At 41.5% G+C, this 24,387-nt stretch overlaps 1 protein-coding gene across 2 annotated transcripts in view; it reads right to left on the reverse strand.

Annotated features, from left to right (window-relative positions):
• SMCO4 (single-pass membrane protein with coiled-coil domains 4) overlaps window positions 1–24,387 on the reverse strand; it is an 83,695-nt gene that overhangs the window by 8,280 nt on the left and 51,028 nt on the right. Inside the window, exon 1 of one of the 2 annotated variants that reach the window (XR_002327212.2) lies at window positions 6,108–6,302. The exons of the other annotated variant lie outside the window; for it this stretch is intronic. The gene's annotated coding sequence lies outside the window, so the exon portion shown is untranslated. Of the gene's footprint in view, window positions 1–6,107; window positions 6,303–24,387 lie in introns of those variants that run through there. 2 annotated transcript variants of the gene reach the window in all.

The raw sequence follows: 24,387 nt of genomic DNA on the forward strand, positions 1-24,387 counted from the left end.
GACACTGGGCCCAGGGTCAGAGGATGTGTATCAGCCTCCTGCCACTCACTAAGACACTCTCTGGCTGACTTCAGGCAAATCCTGGCCCCTATCTGTAATAAAAGGAGGAGGTTAGACTAATCCTTTTCAGCTCTGGGTTTATGATCCTACGAACCCTTTCAGCATTTCCACCCTTATCGGTCAAAGGGGTAGTCTTGGGGCCTGAGGCTCCAGGATAAAATACAAACACCTCAGGTTGGTATTTCATGCCTTCCATAATCTGGCTCCGCGTGGCCATCTCCAGGAGTCCTGATCTATATCTGGCCACTGGCCCCAGATGGCTTGTGAGGCTGGTGACTTTGCACAGCCCTCCCTCACTTCAATCCAATTCACGGCATCACCGTCCTGAGGTCATGGTCCTCTTCAAGAACGAAGGACAAACAACAACAACAATCTGGCTCCAGTCTATCTTTCCAGGTTTATTGCATATTTTTCCCTTTCATGCACTCTATGTCACAGCCAAACTGGTTGCTGGTCCCTGGATTTAGTACTCCATCTCTCACCTCCACACCTTTGTATAAGATGTTCCTCATGCCTGGAATGCACTCCCTTCCTAGCTTCCAGAATCCTTGACTTCTTTTATGATTTAGCTCAGGTAGAGCCAGGTAATGGTGATGGTGAGGGTGTGGGTGGAAGTGGCAGTGGGGGAGTGGATAGAGTACTGAACCTAGAGTTAGGAAGACCCGAGTTCAAATCCAGCCTCAGAAACTTACTAGCTATGTGACTCTGGGCAAGTCGTTTAACTGCTTTCTGCCTCAGTTTCCCCATCTGTAAAATGGGTGTAATAATAGCCTCTACCTCTCCAGGTTGTTGTATGGATAAAATACTTATAAATCACTTGGCAAACCTGAAAATGTTCTATAAATACTGTTATTATTGTTGTTATTATTACCATCATCATATCACCATCTCTTCCAGAAGCCTTTTTCTACTCCCAATGCTTAGCACTGGAACTGGCTCATAATACGTACTTAATAAATGCTTGGGGGCTTACTGACTGATCCCCTTATCTGGTAATAATCACTCCAACCCCACATATTATCATGAATGAATGTAATCAACAAAAATTAATTAGAAGTGTGCACGGATTGTGCGTGCTAACCGATGGTCATACTACCACAACAGACAAAATAACAAGACTAATACAAAGGGAAGTGTGGCTAGGGCCTGGGAAAGCCCGTTACACAACATGTTCCAGGAAGTCACGGCGAGAGAATACTTTCAGCCGGGGTGTGCGAGTGGGGAGGAAATCAAGGACAGCTTCTAGTAAGAGATGGCACCCGTGCTGAGCCTTAGAGGAAAAGGCGGCGTTCGGCAAGCAAAGACTGAGGCAGTGAGACAGGCCTGTCATCCCTGCTAATGGAGGAGTCGGGACTAGAGAAGTGTTTGAGCGTGGGAATTCTGGGCTGAAATGGGCAAGAGGCGACTGCGTAGTGATGAGGTACCCAGCAAGATGCGGAGGGAGGAGAAGACACCCACCACCAGGCCGCTTGAAGATGGGCTCAGCAGTCCATCACTGGAGGGAACGGGGTGGTCTGCAAGTGGACCCTGCATTCCAGCCTGGTCGGGATGGGGGGGGACCCCGCCTCCAAACCAAAAACAATGGTGACTAGTTCCTCTGATTTTATAGATTTATGTACGAATTCCACTATTTTTATTCCTGTTTATTTATCTGAACGTTGGTTTTTATGACAGTTACTAAGCTTAGAATAAAAATAAACAAAGAAGAGGTTTCACCATCCTTGCTCTCCCCCATTCTCTGACAATCCTGTAACATCACTTTCTACTGATTTTATTCCCCACTCATCTCTGTTTCTCTGTACTCTACCTCCCCATCAGCACCCTTCCCTTTTAAACTCCCTGAAGACAGAGACTGTCTTTTGCCTCTCTTCGTATCCCCATCCCTTAGCCCAGAGCCTGGTATAGCTGTTGAATCCTTTTTCAGTCGTGTCTGAGTCTTCTAACCCCATTTGGAATTTTCTTGCTGAAGACATTGGAATGGTTTGCCATTTCCTTCTCCAGCTCATTTTACAGATGAGGAAACCGAGACAAACAGGGTTAAATGACTTGCCCAGGGTCACACAGCTAGTAAGTGTCTAAGGCCCAGTTTGAACTCAGGAAGATGAATCTTCCTGCCACCTAGTCACTTAATAAATGTTTACTGATTGACTGAAGATCTCTTTATTGGCCAGTACCTAGTCTTAGTCCACTATTTCATTATGGGTCCCAATCATGCTTAACTTCACTTCCGATTTGACTGCTTCCTTCCTTTTCACTCCTCAACAGAAACTTTGTACGCTCAGGTACACCCCCCTCACCACAATCCCTTCCTCTGCGTGTTTTCTTCCCTCCTTAGAACAGAAGTTACTTGAGGGTAGGGGTTGTCTTGTTTGCTTATATTTGTGTCCCCGGAGCTTAGCACAGCACCTGGCAGTAGTGAGCACTTAATAAATGCTTACAGTCCCAATCTTCCCTCTGGGCTGCAGACATATTTCTAATGGCCTACGGTCCGTCTCTACCCAGATACCCCACTGAATCCTCAAGCCCAAAATGTCAAAGACCAAGCTCATTACCTGATCTCACTCTTCCTGCCTTATGGCACCCTTCACTCAACCTCCCATGTTCACAAATTTGAAACTATCTCTGACTCTTCTCTTTCCTTTTACCTCTCACATCTGATTAGTTACCAAGTCCTGCCAATTCCTCTCACATCTGTCACCACCTCTAGTCCCACTGCCACCACACAAGTACAAGCCCTCATTATAACCTGTCTGTCTTCCTGCCTCTTCTCTCTCCTCCCACCAGTCTGCCCTTTGTATCACTATCAGAAAAATCTTTCTAAGGCACAGATCAGGTCATCTCACACCTCCACCACTGCCTGTTAAAGAAAGCTCAAACTTCACTGCCTGGCATTCAGGGCTCTCCACAATCACGTCAACCTACTTTTCTGGCCTAATCTCAAATTATCCCCTTCCATGTGCTTTACACTCCTCCCCAAACAGAAAATTCCTTGCTCCCTGAATACACAGGCTAGTCTCATGCCTGCCTAGCCTGGGTTCAGGCTGTTCTCAATAGTTGGTATATATGCCTTTCTTCTCCCTCTTTGCTTGGAGATTTCCTACAGCCCAATTCAGCCCAATTCAAAGACTGTAAAGCCTTCCCAGCTGGTCCAGGCTTCTCTCATTTGGACCTCACACATCACACTTCCATAAGGGCAGGGGCTACATCTTATTTCTGAACTTCACATCTACTCCTTCCCTAACACAGCAGTCTACACAGCAGATATTTAATAAAATTAGAAAATACAAGTTTTCTTGTTAAGTATATGTTAAATGAAACAAAGGCAAAGAGATGGTAGGTGTTAAATGTCCCATCGATTTGGGGGGTAGATTTCTCATAAGAAGTCATGTGCGGGTGTGTGTAGTACTGAGAAGATACCAGATGCTTTGTATCCTGAGTGGAAACAGGATAGCCACAACCATATGGCCTACTTGTGGTCATTTGGATACGATGACTACATCTATAAATTGTCTTGCCAGATGCTGGAATGGTGTACTTGTTCACGTTCCCTACTGCCCTAAACAGAGCACATCTATTAATTAACAGGACAGTACCCTAACTTCTTATAAACTTCCCATGGTGGTAAAAGAGAGGCCTTCCATTCAATGGAATACAGACCTGACTCCAAATATAACTGACTTTTGACATATTGAGGCTCAAAAGTTCTAGTTACATGGTATATCTAATGTAAGTTACCTGTTAGCACATTTTTGTTTTCTTGGTCTAGACTTCTGATTCCATTGGTTAAAGAGAAGTCGAACTGAAGAAACTCCCTCTCCCCATACAGACTGGCAACTGCACTCTGACTCATAGTCTTTTTAAAGGGTTGCCTTTTTTTTTTTTTATTGCCTAGCGGCAATAAAAAGCTAAGTGATTTGACAAGGGTCATGCAGCCAATGTACATCATGGGAAGGCCTTGAATCCAGGTCTTGGTCCATAATCCTTGCTGGCCCCTGTGGCAAGACTTAGGCAAGGTCATTTAGCAAACTTACTAGGCCCAAGGACCAACCAGTCAAATGAAACGCAGGCAATCACCCATACAAGGAATTTGAGTTTAGGGTGATACTACCATCACCCAAAGTATAAAGTAACAGCAAAAGTATGGCAAAAGTCAAGCTCTTCCCCTGATAAAGCAATTACCCATTCTAAAAATTTTCTCCATGAGGAAGGTTGCTTGAGGCATGGTCCCTCATCAGAGATGGTAGGATAAGATACCCCAATCAGAACACATATACCGTGAAGAGTGATGTAATATGCCTCTGAAGGAGTCCACACATTTACCCTCTCTCCCAACATGAGATGTGAACTACATCCATAAGAAGATTTTAATATGGGACTGTTAACTAACATAGACTCTACTGAAAGTATAAAAGTCCTAACAATTTCATCCTGAGTCCTAATGAATTACATACACAGGATCACCACAGGTCACTATCCCCTGAGAGTAATACCTACAGTCTAGTTTTAGTATTGACCATCCTACAAAGATGGAATCCAATTTTAATCTTGTATTAGGGATAGCAATGAGTATATTTCTGATATACAACAAATGTCAAAATGCAAAAAAAACCCAATAAAACAAGCATGAACGGCTTCTCCATGGAGATTTTCCTTTGGAATAGAAGTGAATAAATTCTGGTCTCTTTCTAATTCCATGCCTACTCTTCTCCAATATACTATAACTACCACTACTGGGAAAAAAGGAGAAAAAAAACCCAAAACAACATCTAAAGGAAAACACCCTTCAACAAAGTCTTTCTGATAATTTTTTTAAGAGGATGGTTAAGAAGATGATTAAAAAGCCTTTATCTTTTTAAAATCGGGAATACAGAGAAACATATGACAAATAAAAGGCAAAAAACCCCCCTAATAAACCAAAACTCCAAATAAAACCTTGCCATCTCTTCTCTTGCTAGTATCATTATCATAACATTAACAGGAGAATGGCTGGAACAGCTCCCGCACTTGATGATACGTCCATAAGGAAGCTGTCCTAGGTAAGAGGAGACGTACATTCAACACTGCAGAGCTGTGAATGCTCTGCTCTTTGGTGCATCACATGTGGTTGCTTCATTTTATGTCCATGGTATTTAGCAATAATGGTTCCGCAATCATTTCATTCCAGCCTGCCAAAAGAGCAGGGGAGAATGGTGGAGGAAAGGGATGCCTCGCCAGGGAAATTCGGAAAGATGTGACTCCTGACGCTGTTTAACACCTGACACTGTTAAACACCTGCCAGTGACATGAATGCCTTCTGCCATAGAAGGAGAGGAATACACAAAGACTAGCAGCCACAGACACACCCCCTCTCCTACCACCTGTGGCTGCACCCATGCAGAGGTTAGTGACGCCCTGATGGGGCTGGAGGCCTCTCAGAATCTGGGCTGGAAAGGTTTTAGAGCTAGTCTAACCTCCCATCCAATCCAGGAATGCCCTTTACTTAGAATACCCTAAAAGGCAAGCCAAGATCACAAGATTTAGAGCTAAATGGCCTCTAATAGCCTACCACTACTACTGCCCTATCTGAATGTGGAGAAGCAAGGAATGAGGGAAAAGGTCTACAGAGGGCTTAATTAACCATACACAGTCCAGCTCTATGTCCTTCTTTTCTGTTGCTGCTGTTCAGTCCTTCAGTCATGTCTGACTCTCTGTGACCCCATGGCCCATACTGTCCATTGGGCTTTCCTGGCAAAGATACTGGAGTGGTTTGCCATTTCCTTCTTCAATGGATCAGGACAAACACAGGTTAAGTAACTTGCCCTGGGTCACATAGCTAGTTAGGTGTCTGGGGCTGGATTTGAACTTGGGTCTTCCTGACTCCAGGTCCAGTGCTGTATCCACTGAGCCACCTAGCTGCTTCTTATGACCTTCTTCACCAATAGGTAAAGGTCAAACTGCTTTGCATTTAACAGCATCAAACCAACATTTCTTTATTCTATGGCAGCTTAAGAGAAAATCAGCTGATCTGAAGTATTTTGGCAATGATAATAACAATCTATCTCACTGACCCCAAGGAGATGCGGAGTACAGGTAGGTGACAAGCCAAAGAAAGGGAAGAAGTAAGAAAAATAAGTATAATTTCCTGTAAAAGGGCTTTGGGTCTTAGATAATCCTTCAACTCAGCTTTTACTGGCTTCCAGCTGACTGCCATCTCTACCACCAGCAAATGAAGACCAACTGCCAATTGATCGGCAGATAAGTTTGAGAACCTTGGTCACAGAACTCCCTCCCCTACTCCCCCCCCCCCACCCAGCACCAGCCTGACCCACAAAGTTACAGTCCATCCCCTTGTGGCAATGTGGCCCTAGAAGCTTCCTTTACTGTGCCCCTGACTCTTTCCCTCTCCTCAGGCCTCCCTATTCCCTGAAATACAACAATATTGAAATCAGGCCAATTAATAATCCTACAATGGACTCTAAGTGTTCAAGTAAAAGGAACAGTCAATTGAGGTGGCAAACTTCATGGCTTTCTTATTTAAAGAAATTGTCAAAGCCAACCTAACCTTCAGCACCCACCACCCTGACAAGCCTGCAGCCGTCAATATGGAGTCAAGACCATCTACTGACAACTCACTGAAGGCTCAGATGATGGTCAGCACTTTTTAGAAATAAAGCATTTTTTAATCAAGGTACGTACATTGTTTTTTTGGACATAATACTATAGCAGAATTAATAGACTACAGCACAGTATAAACAACTTTTATAGACATCACCCTCGTGATGTCATTGGTCCCCTTCGAAAACAAAGGACCTACAACAACAAATTTTATATGTACTAGGAAACCAAAAAATTCATGTGACTCACTTTATTGTGATATTCGCTTTATTGGGGTGGTCTGGAACCAAACCCGCAATATCTCTGAGGTATGTCTACACAGAGAGCTTATCACAGAGCCAAGCAACTCTCCCAATCAGCTAGGAATTTCTGAAAGACAACGGACACAGCTTTTCACGCTCCCTTTCTATGGGTGAATATCATGGTTAAGAGGCTGTGGAGGCTGGAAACCCTGTACCCTACTCCTAGATCTGTCATTTGTTAGCTGCGTGACCTCAGAAAATCCTTTCAATGACTGGGTTTTCTAACTGTTGGAGTTAATACTCTCAGATCCACCTACCTCACAGGCCTGGATTGAGTTATCAAATGAGGCCAGAGCCATGTGGACAGAATTGAGAAAAGTTAAAAGATCTATAAAAAACTATGCTTTATTACTGCTCAGAGACAACTCTCCTCTGTCCAATCCTGCTCATGTTTTCCTCATCTGAATCTGCTATTTGGTTAAAAGAAAAAAAAAGAGCACAAATGCTTGAACTGTTGCAAAGGAGTCTGACAAAATCAAGTGTTGCATATTTATCACTCTGTTATTGACAGCTGAAGGCAAAGCCAAGGCCACTGGGCAAATTTAAAAAAAAAGTTCTCTCAAATATGCTTGTCAGCAAAATTGCTCTTTTAAGGGAAAAAGGAAAACCAACCAGTATAAAAAAAATGTCCCTGGGCCTCTGGATATAGGAACTACAGTGAAGCCAGTCTCTTCCTCAAATACCAAACAATGAGAACAAAGAAATCCTGGCATTTATATAGCGCTTTCCACATACCATCTCATTCGAACCTCACAACAAGCCTGTGAGGTAGGTATTATTGATATTATTAAACCCATTTTACAGGAAACTGAGGCTTGGAGATGTTAAATATCTTGCCCCATGGGTCACACAGCTAGGAAAGGACTTGCCCCCCCAGACTTAATGCTCCCCTTCCACACTGTTTACTATATTGGCCTGCCTCACAGAGGTGGAGGCTTCTTCTTCTTTTTGGAAAATAAAAAAATTTAAAAAAAAAAGAAAAAAAATTTTTTTGACAACACAAACTTCATTAACGACACAGAGATCGCAGGCATCGTTGTTTATGGCATTCCTAAAAAGGAAAATCCATCTCAAAGCTAAATTGCAGTAAGTTAATTACATATTCTGGTTAATGGCAGAAATACTGAGGGAGGGAATGCTTTTATGAGCTGTCAAGTGAAAATCAGAGGAAGCCCTTCTCCCAACTGGCAGAGCCCGGGGATGACATGGAAATGAGTCCAGGAGGTTTATGGTTTCTGGTTTGCAGAGAAAGGCAACTATTGCCTTTACTCATCCACCTACCCGCCTACCCAGGTTTTCTTTGGGGAGTGGTTTCCTCAAACAAGGGACCTGGAAACAACTCTACTTTATGGGCTCAGCTGTATACCAAAGTAGGGGAACTGTCCATCTACAAAAAATGATTTCAGAAGTGCTGAGAAGGTCCCCAATCTCATCCTCCCAAAATGACCCTATATCCTCTGGCATGAAGTGACTAAATTCCATCACTGCAGCTTTGTTACTCAGGTTAAGATTTTGATCCCTGTAAAATACAAATAAACCTAAGGAAAGGTTAACACTTTAAGCAGTCAGGAGTTAATTAACCCTTAGTATGAATGAGTTCCAGGTTCTTCCCTGAATACATTTTTTCAAAGAGAATGAGATTATTAAAAAAAAAAAAAAAGAGGATGAGAACATGAGGGTACTGGGCTCATAGCAACACCACAAAGAGAATGAGGAGTACCAAAGACACACAATTTCCCCTATGACTTCCTAGGATCATCAGGGTAGAGGAGGATCTAGTAACATAGCGTTCATGAAGATTCCTGTGGGCTCAGTGCCAACTGGGTCAGATCTTCTGGGTTTGACCTGATCTAGATAAGGATAGATACTAGTTTTGGCAGGAACAAGATAATAATAATAATTACTACTACTACTCATTTATCTAACAAGTTTGTAATTACCTTGTGACATAGGTAAGACAAGAATATCTTTATTTTACAGAGAAAGAAACTGAGGCTTTGCAAGGTTAAATGAGTTGCCCAAGATTCTACAGAATTTAAAGGCAGGTCTCTTGACTCCAGATTCAGTACCCTAAATGAGCCTCAGACACCAAGTTCTGTGTTTCCAAACCTTGTGGCACCTGAAGGACATCTTGGGGAAATCATGCCAAAGTTGAGTGACACAACAATTGGGACACCAGTGATTTCATGTTCACCTCATTCTTTTCCTGTTCTGTAATACAGCCCAACTCCCACAGTTCTTTGCCTTCCCCTTCCTCCCTCATTTTCAGATGACACTTGCATGCTGTGGTGTCACCTCCCTGATGTCATGGTCCTCTTTGAGAATGAAGGACAAATACCAATAACATTTTCAGATAAAGGTTGCCCCTACTATTTGACAGTGCATAAAATGCCCAACTGATGAGTCTTCCCTTCCAAAAACCTATTTAAGTCTATGGATCAAGCTGTTAACAGTTATTCAACCAGGGCAGTGATTAACTAGTGGGTGTTCTGTTAAGGATTCCAAAGGGAAACAGCCTGAGGAAATAGTCTTAACACACCTCCCACCTTAGGAGAAAAGGTATTGAGGAGAAGTCTCAAGTGAAAACGAATATGCCTCCCTATAAGATACACTCGGGGAGAAAACTGTGAAGTGTCAGAAAGCCATGCCTGGGAACACAAACGGTTGAGGCTGAACAGATCCTGGAATCCACCAAGTTTTTTTTAGTTGTGCTGCGGTCAGTGAATTACAGAAACCTGATGGAGGTCAAGCTCATGGATTACTAAGAGTTGTGATCCAGGGAACCCAAGGTACAAAGGAATCTAACCAAACCCTCTTCCACATGAAGGCATACACTCACCTGAAATAAAGTAATCTAAGCAGTCCTATTTCATTGGCTTGTCAATTACTCTAGTTAGATGCCCACCAGTGTCTCCAAATAGTTGCTTTCCAGAGGTGGGAAGGCAACAAGTCTGAAAGATCTTCTCTGGAGCTACTTTCTTTTCTTTTAAAAACTTTTTTTTTTGGTTAATATTTTCTGTTTTTACATTGCCTACATTTCCCAATAATGGCTCCCTCAGAGCCAGCCCTTATAACAAAGGATAAAAAGAAGCGAGAAAAAGTTCAACAAAATCAACCAAGCACGTTACAAAAAAACCTGAGATTATATATAGTTTTACAATGTTACACGTCCCATAGGCCCTCATCTCTACAAAGGGGAGCGGGGAGGTGCATTCTCACATCTCTTCTTCAGGGGGGCAAGCTTGGCCATTATACTTTCTAATATTCTTTGCATTAACAATGTTATATTCATTCACATGTATATACACATATACATGTATACATATATACATGTATACATATATACATATATATAAATGGATACATGTATGTATATACACATTATATATTATACATACATATGTGATTTTCCTGTTTCTGCTTACTTCACTTTTGCATCAGTTCATGTCTTCCTATGCTTCTCTGTTATTCATCATATTCACAGTTTCTTACAGAACAATAATATTTCATTACATTTATGTACCACAATCTGCTTACCTAATCCTCAAACAATGGGGATCTACTTTATTTCCAGTTCTTTACTACTACAAAGAAGTCCAACTATCAATATTCTGGTATATACAGAGACTTCATTAATGTACAAAGGGAACAGGACTAGCCTTAGAACTGGAATTGGTCATTGGAACATTCCACTGTAGTGGGGAAATCCACTCACAGGAGCAAATTATGCAATCACAGGTAACTTTCTACAAAACCAGAGTGGGGAAAAAGAATTGATTATTATAGGATCATACATAATTGCAGCTAAAAGGGCCTTACATATCCTTCAGAGATATTTCTATTAAGTTAGGGTATATGGATAAAATGTTTTTTTCTACTTTAAGGATATTTCCATACAAAGAATCTATGCTAGACATCTCTAATCTCAGTATCCTTGCCCCTGGAAAACTACAGTGACAACTCTTATTCTTTATTTGCCTTTTCTCTTTATTATAAGGATTAGTCCATTTAAAAAAATTTTTATTTGTGCTTTTTGTATATATATGAGTCATTTCCAGATCTAGCATCTCCTCCATCCCCAGTGAAATTGCCTTTGAGATAAAGAAAAAGAACTCAGCAAATATAACTTTCTGGCAGAGTATACAGCACTCTGCCCCAAGAGTGTCCCAATTTTCTGCCATAAGGAAGGAAATGCATTTCATATGTGGTCTAGGGCCAAGGCTGGTCATTCAAATTTATAAGAGTTCAATTTCATTTTATCATTTCTTTCATTTACATTTTTGTAGGAATTGTGTACATTATTCTCTTGGTTCTGCTTACTTCTGCATCTCCATACATTCACTTTTCCAATTCTGTGCCTTTCATTACACCAGTCTCTATCCCTGAAAAACTTCTGCCTATGAAATCCTGCCCAGCTTTTAAAGTTCAGCTCAAATGCTACAAAATGAAATCTTTCCCCACTTTCCTCAGTTGATTATGATCTTTTTCTCAAGGAACTCCCATGGTCCTTTCATGGTGGTTCTTTCATGCACTTAACATGTAAAATTTCTGCACTACTTTATATTATGGTTATTTATGTATATTTTCCATCCTCTTTACTAGAATCTAACATCCCTGAATGAGCTAAACTTTGCCTCCCATGTCCTACATAAAATAGCCATTTCACAGAATCAGATCATTTCAGAATTTAGGAACCTCATCAGCAATCCATCCCCTCCAACCTGCTCTTGTATTACTAATTATTGAATCAGGATCCAGATTTCCCCCCTTTTCTGCTTCCTCATCCATAAATCAACCAGTGTGGGAAATCTTTCTCAAAGACTTACCCAAACTAAAGATCTAATCGAAGACAGTAAAAGAAATTTTAGGTTTAGGCTAATGGGTAAATTCTTCTCATTGTGTTTACTCAGACAGGTCTGGGAAAATGTGGATTCTCTCTTCTGTCAGACAGGTGATATGGAAATTGATACGTGTCTTTCACCAAAACCAAGACAAGGTGATCCAAGGTACTCTCAAGACCCTCATTGTAATATTCATTTTCTCATTAATTATTAACCAATCAGAACTGACTGCCACTCTCTGGAAAATCTGCCCTTCCTAGGCAGGGCATATAAACTGTGAGCCCACAGCCATGAGGGGTCTTTGGCATTCGAGAGTGCCACTAACCTTTTTTTTTATTAATAACATGCTAGCCTAATGAATAAAATGAATAAATTACCCAGAAACTATGTCTCTCAAACTTTTTAAACACCACAAACCCATAGCTCCCCAAAAAACCTCTACCTCAATCCTGCTTTAAGAACTCCAATTAAAGGGGACCCAGCCCCTCTCCAGGCAGTCCATTCTACTTTTGAATAGTGCTAATTATTGGAAAGTCTTTCCTTGATATCAAACCTAAACTGTCTCTTGGCAACTTCAAACCACCATTCCTAGTTCTATCCTCAGGGATCAAAAACAATAAGTACAAGTCCTCTTACACAAGACCTCCCTCAACCACTTGGAAGACTGTTAGTATGTCCCCTCCCCAAATCTTCTCCATTTCAGTCTTAACTTCTCCCTAGCCCTTCAAACCATCTTCACATTGTATGAATTTAATTTCCCACATCATACTTACATATGCCCTCTTTGGACAATCTTCACTTTATCAATACCCTTTCCAAAATATGGTTCTCAGAAGAGAACACAATAATCCAGATGTGGAGCAGGGCAGAGGACTGTGCAGCTATTAGCTACTTACTCCCAGAAGTAGCCTCTCCGAAATTCAGCCCAAGACCACATTAGCTTCACTGGCTATCTAATCACACTGTTGACTCGTATGGGGGATACAGCCCACTAAAGCCCAAGGTCTGTTTTTAGATAAATTACTGCCTAACCATGCCTCCCTGATTCTGCACTTGTGAAGTTGATTTCTCTAAACTCAAGCACAAGACTTTACATTTATCTCGATTAAATTCCATCTTATTAGATTTGGCCCAGTGTTCTAGCCTGTCCATTTTTCTGCATCCTGATTGTATCCTGACTGTGTGTTAGCATTTAGTGAATCAACAACTCAATTTAACTCCAATTCTCTTGACAAATGCCTTTACTAAGACATTATCATTGGGTCCTATAAACCTGATTCTGAGTAAAAGCTTTTAGCTGAGTACATGGTGTTCATCAATTTATCAGGGTAGCACATGAAATCACAGTATACTGACTTTTTGTTTTCTCCCAAAATCATATGCTCAAAGTAAAAATGATAAATTCTCTCTGTTTCTTTGTCTCTGTCTCCTCTCAACCACCCCACCCTCCTCCCATGTTTTATAGCTATGTGACCTCTGATACTCCACATTTAGAAAATGCAAACCCTCTACAAACAGGTAAGGGTGTCAAAAGTGAGTGAGGTAGAGAGAGGAAGAGAAGAAAACCCTCCACCTCAAGGTGAATTTAAAGAACTATATGGAACAGATCTACTGGATAGCTTCACTAGTGAAAACGAAAATGAGGAACTACTTTCCTATTTGGGCATGCTTCCATGATTTTTCAAATGAAATTCCCCAGCTGACCCTCACTTAAAACCTCTTTTTCTTCAGAGGCAAATTCAACAAACATTTATTTAGCACCTACTATGCACAGAGCCCTTGGAGAGCACTATAGCTTAGTTTTTAGATAAGACATATTCCTTATCTTCAGGCAGTTTGGAATCTAGTTTCTTCATTAGCAGTCAACTCAGTTCAGTTCAATTCAATGAGGTCATGCTATGTACAAGCTTAGGAATACAAGGAAAAGTATGACTCAAGGAAGTGGTGTTAATGTGGTATAGATAATGTGCCTCTTTGTATTATTTCAAGAAGCTTTGCCTGATTCATATGACTGCTATTCCTCATCTTCTTGGTGTTTACATAATTAGTACTATGCCAACTGGCACTTTTTGATACACACTTGGCCCAAATGCAGGCCATACTACCCCACCCCCATTTTCTGGCTTTTATAAAACCTCAGTGTTGCCTTTTACTGCACTCCTAGTTCTACTCATTTTTTATCATAATTGCTCTCTTTGTGACAAATGTGAGGGGAACAGAGATGATAAAAATGAATAAAGCATCACTGAAAGAAATGTAAATAAAAAAACCCTTTCACAGTAAACATTTTCTGATATATGGTAATTTTGTATAATTATTGTTCAGGATAAACTTGTGGGAAGTTTCCTCTCCTCAAAGAGATCTCATCTTTTGTATAAGGCCTCTATCAGGACGACACAGTATACCTCATCTGGTCTTCCTCTGGTGTGCTCCCTCTGACTAGATGATAAGTGACCTGAGGGCGAAGAACCTCTATCATACTTCCTATGCTTATGTTTGTTAACCTGACCTGTACTTCTCCTTTGAGATCACCTCCCATTCACTCTCTATACCTGGTATATACATAGTTGTTTGCATCTTATCTCTGCGCCGACCCCCTCCTCCCAAGAATGGGAGCTGCTAGAAGATAAACATTTTTTTTTCTTTCTTTGTATCCCCAGCACTTAGCACAATAACTGGCACGTTATAAGTTCTTAATAAATATTCATTGACTTACTAAATGTTCTAAAGTCAGCACAGCTAAAGGATGCTTCTTAGGATGAGCCCCTAAAACATTCCTGGGACTCCCTCAGTGGGGAAACAGTAGATTAAGGAACCACTGCAACCTAATGATACCCTGGGAGATCTACTATCTACAAGTACTTTTGTGTACAGACACTCTCCAGTAAGGAAATTTTAGTTTAAATCTCCTCCAGAGGCTCCCTGTCTTAGAGTATAAACTGAGAACACTGTCTGCTAGGACACCAGGGAGTGGGAGTAAGGAAGACAAATGTTTCAAAACTGTTACTGCCTACCCTCTTCTGGAAAAACTCCAGAACCCGAATAGTATTTCTTGATAAACTGACTTCCACGGTTGCTGAGACTCATGATCTCATCTATCCAGTTCTCCTTTCATTCACAACTGCTGTTAAGTATATATAATTCCTTTTGGGTCAGCATAACTCTTATGCCCATCCTTCCATAAATCGACCCATGAGATCCTAGATCATGGATCCCAGGAGCACAGAGCAAAGATTCAGAACTAGAAGGGACCTCAGAGATCCATATAGTCCAACCCTCTCATTTTACAGGTGAGGAAACTGAGGCCCAGTGACTTGCCCAAGGAAGGCTATATGACATGTCAGAACTAGGGTTCCAAACCAAGTCTTATGACTCCAAATCCAGCACTCTTTCCATTATCCTAGATTGGTTGGTGCTCATCAAGACCAGTACTTTCTGACTGTCTTTTGGAAGAAAAAAGTATTTATGATATATAAGGCTTGCTTCTTCTGAGAACTCTACAAGATTTTGGCCTCTTTTCCTTTCTTGGTACTCAACTGCCTTTTTAAACAACAGTTTCACTATCCTCCTCTGTGCCCACCTTCTTTGGAGGATCTTGCTATAAAGTTCCTCTTAGATTGTCTTCTAGTCCTCTTTTTTTGTTGTTGTTCAGTTTTGTCCAATTCTTTGTGACCCCATTTGAGGTTTTCTTGGCAAACATGGATTGGAATGGTTTGCCATTTCCTTCTTCTGATCATTTAATAGACAAGAAACTGAGGAAAACGGGGTTTTTAAGTGACTTGCCCAAGGTCACACAACTAGAGTCTGAGGCTGGATTCGAACTCATGAAGATGAATCTTCCTAATTCCAAGCCCAGTGCACTATCCACTGTGCCACCTAGCTGCACTTTTCTATTTCCTTATGCTCTGCAATTGATGGTAGTGTCTAAGGTTCAATTATTTTCATGCTGGTGTGTTGGCTTACACTAGCCGTATGTACAACAAGAAGAACTAACCAAGTGTGCCTTCCATGTTTTTTCTTGCCCCTGGAAGCATGTTAAAACTACCTAAGATGTGTGTTTCCCTCCTCAAGAAGAACTTGTGAGCTCTCTTTCCTTTTAGCTTTAACTTTTTATATCTTCTGCTTTCATTAGTGCCAAATATGTCACTGTGGATATGGTTTCATTCCTCCATTAGTGTGCCATGCTGTAAGACAAAGATCACACATGAAGAGGGCCAACAACTAATGTTTTCAGTTTCTAAGAATTATGTGATTCTTAGCACCCTTGATTACCTTTTTCATTGATTTGTCACCAATACTACAGAAGCTGCACAAGACCGAGGGTCACTTTACATTTTCATCTGGCCACACAATATTCCTAACTTAGCATTCTAGCTGCTGGTGATAGGCTTTCAAATTTAGCCAGGCTGATCCTATCATGGTATAATCCAGGGGTGGGGAATCTGCGGCCTCAAGGCCACATGTGACCCTCTAGGTCCTCACGTGTGGCCCTTTGACTGAATCCAAACTTCACAAAACAAATCCCTTTAATAAAAGGAACTGTTCTATAAAGCTTGTAACTCAGTCAAAAGGCTGCACCTGAGGATCTAGAGGGCCCCAGGTTCCCCACCCCTGGCTGTAATCTGTCAGACAAGATCTCCCCCATACCACAATGGGGAAATCAGAAAAAAGTCTGAGATAGAGGATGAAGAAAACTTGAGAACTGAGTACCCAGTATTTCCATATCTTATTTATTAAGTTGCATCTGCCAATTCTAGGTTAACTATATATACATATAATGTTAAATGTATATATTATATATATATACTATTGATTGACATTAAATGAAATATAAATATCCAGATATAAATAAAACTAAATTGGCACTTATTTACATACTCTTGTATTGTAGGTATTTTTATACCTAACTTAGCTCCTCTATAGACCATGAACTATGTCCCTGACGACAAGGACAAAAATTTTATCCATACAAATGCCAGTGCCTTTTCTTAGGTGCAGATCTGACCATGCCATTCTCCTACTCAATGAAGTCCATGGTTCCCTATTGCCTGCAGAACAAAAGATAAATGTCTCTGTTTAGATTTTAAAGACCTTTACAACCTGGCCTCAATTTACCTACTGAATCATACTGTATATTACTCTCAATCCCATACTCTGTAATCCAGCCAAACTGGCCTTCTCTCTGTTTCTCAGGCATAGGACCCCATCTCTCGCCTCCATACACCAGTGCTGGCATCCTCCAAGCCTGGAATGACCTCCTTTTCTCACCTCAATCTCTTAAAATCTCTCTCTCTTCCTTCCAGATACAGCTTGAGGGCCACCATCTTCTACATGAAGTCCTTCCTGATCCCCCAACTGCTAATGTCTTCCTCCCCTATCTTTTATTTATATATATTTGCATTTATTCTGTATATATAAATAATGCAGTTATTGTCTCCTCATGAGAACATAAACTGCTTGAGAGGAGTTGCTATTCCATTCTTTATACCTGAATCACAAGTACCTTGCAAAATGGCTAGCATGAAGTAGACACTTAATGAAATGCTTGTGGACTAATTAGTCCTGGTCACATCTCCTGCTATCCTTAGCAGAACACCCTACCCTGCATGATAAATGCCTGTTAAAACAACAAAATAATTAAAATGGAGTACCATGAAAATATAATGGTCAGGTGTGGCCCCAAAGAAGAGATAAGGAATCACCTTCTTTGTAGATTTAGGGGGCTGTGGATGTAGAACAGGGCACATAATGTCAGACATATCTGATGTGTTAGTTCTAAACTGTTTTCTCTTTTCTCTTTTTTGTTACAAAAGATGCCTCTGAGAGGGCAAGCAGGAATGGATATATCAGGAAGTTAAAGTGATACAAAAGCAAAACATCAATAACTTTGAAAAAAATAACAATTCTTTTAATAAAATTAGGATCCAGTTGAAGAAAGAAAAAAATAACTCATGTCCATCTGAGTTCACATGTGTACAATCAAAATTACTAAATTTCAGCAGTCATTTCATCACCTTAATCATGATACAGACCTTGGAACACTTCAATCTCCAGAAAATCCAAGTTGTAAATCCCTCAAATGGCAACAAAGAGAAGCATGGTAGGCACAAGCATAACGTTTCATCCTTCCCAATTGTGGTCTTGTGCTCAAGACGTGGAATAAGGATTGTCAATGAGGAAATGTGCGCTCAGAAAATGAGGCTGACCAGTCAATTAAACAAGAACAGAGGTTCTGCGGGAGAGTTACACTGGTAACCATGAAATGCATGTAACCTCTGTGGAGGATCTATGAAAAAGAATAGATAAGAATCCCAAAGGATTAAGAAGACATGGATGAGTTATAATCTGCACAGATGGATGGAAAGGTAGATAATTCCATGATATCAGCACCAAATCAGGTAGTTCAAAAGTACCTCGGAACCAGGCAGGTTGAAAGAAAGGGGGCAGGGGAAGAGAAAAGAAGGAAGAAAATCAGAGGCATATTCAGGAAAGCTCTGCCTTTCATGATGAGATGAGTGTTTCCCCTATGATTCTGTGTGCTCAGCTATTCTGTCTTAAACTGCCCTTCACTTACGCTGCTGTTGACAAGCTGGCCCCAAAAAGATTTGTCTTGTTGATAGAAACCGGATGTACATGAACAGTTCTTACACAACTACCTTGTAGCAAAAAGGAGTGATGGCTCCACGGCATCACCCCTTCCTCTCTTACTCCTCCTCCTCAATGGCCCCGCACACTCCCCACCCCCAAGCCAGAAGACACTGCTAAGGAGTCAAACCTGTCAGAAATCACATGAAAACAAGAGGCCAGAACTGTAACACAAGGACGCCTCATGCTTTCAAAATTAGCTTACCTCTGCCCTCTGCACAAAAAACAGGCACAGCCGTTATAATTGCGATGGCGAAAAAATGGGAGGGAGGGAAAAAACCTCTGTTTAATAATTGTGGAACAGTTGAATAAATTATAGCATACCGATGTACCTCCAATGAAGAGGTCCCACTTTGGTGCCTCATCATAGCGTGGAGGTAACTGTGGGTTCTCAAAGGCTATGCCAGTAGGGCACCAGTTTGGGCCAATCCTATCAAGCCGGACAGCTCCTGATCGTGGGCCCAGTTAAGGAACATATGTCTGCTGCTAAAAATAAGCATTGCTTATTTTGAAGAGATTCATTACCAGACAGGCCAAAGGGAGATGGACATTTCTGGCCATATCACCTCTGGAAGACAGTGTCTCTTGAAGGCAGTCTAAGATACAGAGGAGTCAAGGAGGATTACAGATCCCTGAAGTACATGGGATGGAATATTATTTTAAGGATTTGTAACTTTCTAAGTATAAGAAATCTCCTCACCAATGCAGGCGACAGGATAGAGTAATAGATAGAGGAATGGGCTTAGAGTCTTGAAGACTTGAGTTCTAATCTCCCTTAGCCACCGGCTAAGGGACTAGGCAAGTCACTTAACCTACTTGGTATACTCTAACTCTAATTTCCCCATCTGTAAAATGAGGGGGGTTGGACTCAATAACCTCTAAGGTCATTTCTATACCTATGACCCTATGAACTTAGTAAATGGTCCTGAAGGAATTGTGCCCCTAAAAAATCATCACTGCAGCTAGTGTGGTGAAAAGCCTCTCCCAACTTAGCTAGAGTGGTCCTCAAACAACAAAAGCCACAAATTCAAAGGCTTTTTTTCAAGCTTGCCAATACCTGCACCTACCTGCCAAAGCTTGTGTCACAAGGTATGACCTTCAAGAACCCAGATTCACCACCATACCACAATGAAAGACTGAAGTGGAACTTCAGTGGAAGTCATAACATTTACTGTGATTTTGGGGTGGGGGTGTGGGGGGTGTCTAGACCTGTGATTTCAGTAGTGATGATAATCAGCAACTCACCTCCAACTTGTTATGGCTGCCTGGGCCACTGAAAGGTTAATTTTCTTGCCCAGTATCAGAGGTAGGTCTTAACCTAGATTTTCACGGCCCTCTCTCACGCTCTTTTACCAGGCCCACTACAGCACACTGTGTCCTTACTGTACCATAAGAATGACAAACGAAATAATGTAAAAAATATGCAAAGACATATGCAATGAAAAGCAAAGAAAACAATGCAAAGATTGTAGAATTTGGGAGTTGGAAAGGACCTTAGAGATCATCCAATCCAATCTCCTTATTTATACATGAAGACATTTAAACTTAGAGGTGAAGTGACTGCCCATAGACAGACCTTCTAACTCTAAATCCAAGGCCCTTCACAGCACACACCCTGGCATTTAAAGCTCGCCACAATCTTGCTTGAACCTGTTTTCCAGACTTCTTATATCATCTCATATTTTATGTTCTAAGGAAACCAGCCTACTTCTTGTTCCCTGAACGTGACAGTCCATCTCCCATTTCTGTACCTTTATAAAATCCATGCCTGGAATGTATCCCTTCCTCAGTTAAGCCTCTTAGAATCCTTGAAGCCTTCAAGGCTCAGCTCCAGTGTTCCTTCCTATAAAGAGCCTTTCTTGGACCTCCCCTCCCTTCCACCTCATGCTTCAGTTGTCAGCATTCTCTCCCTCCTTCAATCCCTTTACTTTTACTTATCTATGTCCATGCGGTCTCCAGGAAGCTGGTTCCCAGTAAGCTCCCTGAAGGCTGGGCCCACTTTTCATTTCTGTTTTTATATACTCAGCACTTAGCTTAATCAATTTGTAGTGAGTTCTGCAAAGGGGAAAGAGAATAAGGGCACTGCCAGTCTCTCCCCCATTTCTCATCCTATCCCCAGACATGAAATTTGTACTTGACCCCTCCTTTACCCTTTCTAAGCCCCTCTACTGAGGGGAAGGTCAAGCCAGAAGCATAACTTGGGGGTGGCCTTTAAAAGACTGGCCTTTAAAGAGCTTAGTGATCCCTTTTTAATAATAAGGAGATAGCCAAAATTCAAGGTGAGTGTGAAAGGTGTAAGAAAAGAAATATATATGAGAAGAAGGAGGGCAGATATAGAAAGAAGGAAACACACAACAAAGAGCAAGAAGGAGAGGCAGGGAGGGAGAACTGAAAGGTTATATTATGCACGGGCACTGTCCTCAAAGGGCTAACCTATCATATAGTTGGGGAAATGTGCAAAACTGGGCTGTAGGCACTAAATAGCAAATGAATGGTGAAGACAAAAAAATACTACAGAAGTTCAGTGAAGGTGGAGATCATGGCAGATAGGAAAAGAACAATTCACAGGAGGTGGAACTTGACCCACTGGGTCCTAAATTATGAGTAGGATTTACATTACAAAAACTATGAAAATATCTGCAGATAGGATTGTTAGATTTGGAAGAGGGTGGGGAGGAGGGAGAAAGGGAGGGAGGAAGGAAGGAAGGAAAGAAGAAAAAAGGAAGGAATGAAGGAATGGAAGAAAGATGAAGAGAGAAAGAGAAAGGAAAAAAGGAAGAAAGAGAGAGAAAGAGAGAAAGAAAGAGGAAGGAGAAGAGAAAGAAAGAAAGGTTTATTATGGACTTAACTATGTGCCAGGCACTATGCTGTGCTAAGGATACAAATAAAAATAAAAAAGCCGATGGTACCTGGCCTTAAAGCGCTTACATTCTTATTGGGGACGGCAACATATGGAACAGAGTGGTGGCCAGGCAAGAGCATTTTGTTCTTCAGAGTTACTAAGATGGTTAGTGGAAACATAAGGCAGTAGAATGATAGATAGACATTTCCTTCCCAAAAGCGATGGCAGTACTGATTTGATTATAGTTGAGAATGAGAGGTGGAAGGGGATGGGGACAAGGGCTTTTTTGTTTTTTTGTTTGTTTGTTTTTTTGTGAGGCAATCAGGGTTAAGTAACTTGCCCAGGATCACATAGCTAGTCTCACATGTCTGAGGCTGGACTTGAACTCAGGTCTTCCTGACTCCAGGGCTAGTGCACTATCCATTGTGCCACCTACCTGCCCCACGGCAAAGGGTTTTGAGGGCAAGGGAACTGAACAAGTCAAAATATGGTCAGAGTGAAAGAGTGTGGTCTGGCCTAAGGCCACTTGATAGAATGAGGTCTCATTGATTAGGAGTTCCAGGGCATGGTCTCTGGAGATTCACAATGGAACCAAAGGATGATAAAAACTGAAGGGGAACCTTAAAAACCATTTAATCCAATTTTCTCATTTTACAGATGAGGAAAGAGGTAAGAGAGGAGGGAAGTTCTTTGTCCAAAGCCACACTACTAATTTTGGCCAAGGTGAAACTAGAACCTAGTTCTCCTGATTTTCGATCCAGTGCTTACTGCAATAGGCCATGTTGTTTCTCGTATCTGAAAATGGATCAGTTCCTTAATGTGGAGAAAGGAACTACAACAACAAATTATGTCCATTCTTCCTATGGAGAGAAGAAACGCAGCCTACTTTTTCAGGACCAACACAAGAGTAGCCAGAACATATTATCTCATATGTAAGCTCAAAGCTGGTGGGAGCAGCATGTAGAGACGTTGAATCCACTGTTGACATCTTAGATACTTTTCAAGGAACAGAACAAAGTCTATGCAACCTAAGTGACCTTTTGGGAATCAGGTATTCTTCAGGAGTACACCAGAACTTAAGGGTAGTACGGTCAGTGGTTAGCAAGCTTGGCTAGTTTCAGATTCGTTAGCTATTAAGACAATGGGCACTCTCAGCCTGTACCCCAGGAACCTGGGTCTGCTTTAGGAATCTCTAAGATTGTCGCAGAGAGAAGGGACGTGATCAGGGCAGGCCCAGGAGATTATAATTCATGGCTTCCAGATTCAATTAAACAAATATAATGTGCATAGTTCCTGCCCTTAAGGAGTTTATAAATTAATGGGGAGAAATGAAACAATATACAAATCATAAGTGTACCAGAAAGGCCCAAACAGAGAAAAACAAGATAAAAGGATCAGATCAAAGTAGAGCCTAGAGAAAGCAGAGTTGGAGGGTGGGAGTAGGGGGACACATAAGAAAGTTTACATAGCCACTGAAAACAAGATTACTTAAGCAACACAGAGCCTGACAGGAGATGCTTCAAGATCATACACTGAATCATCAAATGCCTCGGTCCAGCCACAAACTGTAATTAATGTCCAAAAATGAAACTGTCTATTGAACATGCACTAAATGACATTAAAGACAGAATGAGTGCACATAGTAATTCCCTCCCTGTATTAATCATTACAAAGTATTTTCCCATATATATGCCATCTCCTCCGATCCTCATGACAACCCCATGAAAGCGGCAGATATTCTCATTCTACAGATAAACAAGAGGTGAATTGATTTGCCCAAGATTACACTCCTCTAATAAGAGGCACAGCTGGGGTTCAAACCCAGTCCTGATTCCCAAGCCCAGGGTGCCCTTTTCCCTACCTTGGCTACCCCCTGACTTGAGAAGACTATCATTTCCCTTAGAAACATGGCACTTTGAATTAGGTCTGGTCCATAAAGGCCCTAAGTACCTGCAGGAAGGTAATCTCTGAGCCTCCCAGAAGCTCTGAAATGCTGATGCCAGGGGATGGGGGTGGGAGAGGGAGAGATATAGGGAAAGAAGAAGGGAGCAGGGACAAGTGGCAAGAGGAAACTGAGGCTCTCTCAACCCTTCATCAAAGACTGGGAATCCTCTTAAGGGCCTTGAACCACCTCACTTCTTTCTTGGCCCTGGGTCTATGTCATTCCAGAGCTGAGCTCCTGCATCTATGTGTGTTTTTGAACCCACCTTAACTGTAATCTAAGTCCAGGTGCCCACTGTTGCACCGTGGTCCCAAGATGTTGATAGGAGCCAGAGGGAAGGCCATCACATCCCACCCTGGCAATATTTTCCCAGTTGACACTGAAGGATAGACATCCGAATGCCTGACACCAAGCAGGTGCAATACAACATTTAGGACTGTTTCTATGGTAATCTTCAGTAGCGCAGATACCGGCTTTGGGTTTAAAAAAAAAAAACTTTGCCAATGAGCTGTTGTTTGCACTACATCAAGACCGTGAAAATAAAGTGTGCAAAGGGATCTACCCAAATCAAAAAGTACCATCTGCAGGCTTATTACCTTCTGAATGCTGACATTTTCTAAGATTCCCAGTGGAAATTCCTTGCTTTTTGGACCTGCAGCCTAACCCTTTCTGTTTCTGGTAGGCTGCACTGCTTGGAAGCCAAGAGGATGGACAGAATCTTATAGAGTTGTGGGCTGTTAGGATTAATTTAATCCAACCCCCTCATCTGGCAGATAAGGAAACTGAGGCCCAGAGATTTGCCTAGAGTCAGGTAGTTAATTAAGTAGCTACAGCTGGCGAACCTAAATCTTCTGACCTCCTGTCCTACATCCATTCCTCTCTACCAGTGGTTCTCCAAGGATAAGCCATGACAAGTTTCAGCTAGGCATGTCATAAGCTGATATGGAACCTATATTTGGAATGGCATGGGCCAGTTTACCAACTCTCTCATCACGTGCCATGATTCCTTATAACTAAGAATAATACTGCTCCAGCAGCAAGGAAAAAAAAAAAGTATGAAGAATATCACATTATATCCTGTTGCTCTAGGATGGAATCAGGAAGAGTAGAAATGACCAATGAGGGGGGAGGGGGGTGTTCTAAAATTGTCTCCTCATGCCC

This window comes from Phascolarctos cinereus, unplaced genomic scaffold (genome assembly GCF_003287225.1).
Source record: "Phascolarctos cinereus isolate Bilbo 61053 unplaced genomic scaffold, phaCin_HiC Scaffold_726;HRSCAF=1367, whole genome shotgun sequence".
Classification (NCBI taxonomy): Eukaryota; Metazoa; Chordata; class Mammalia; order Diprotodontia; family Phascolarctidae; genus Phascolarctos; species Phascolarctos cinereus.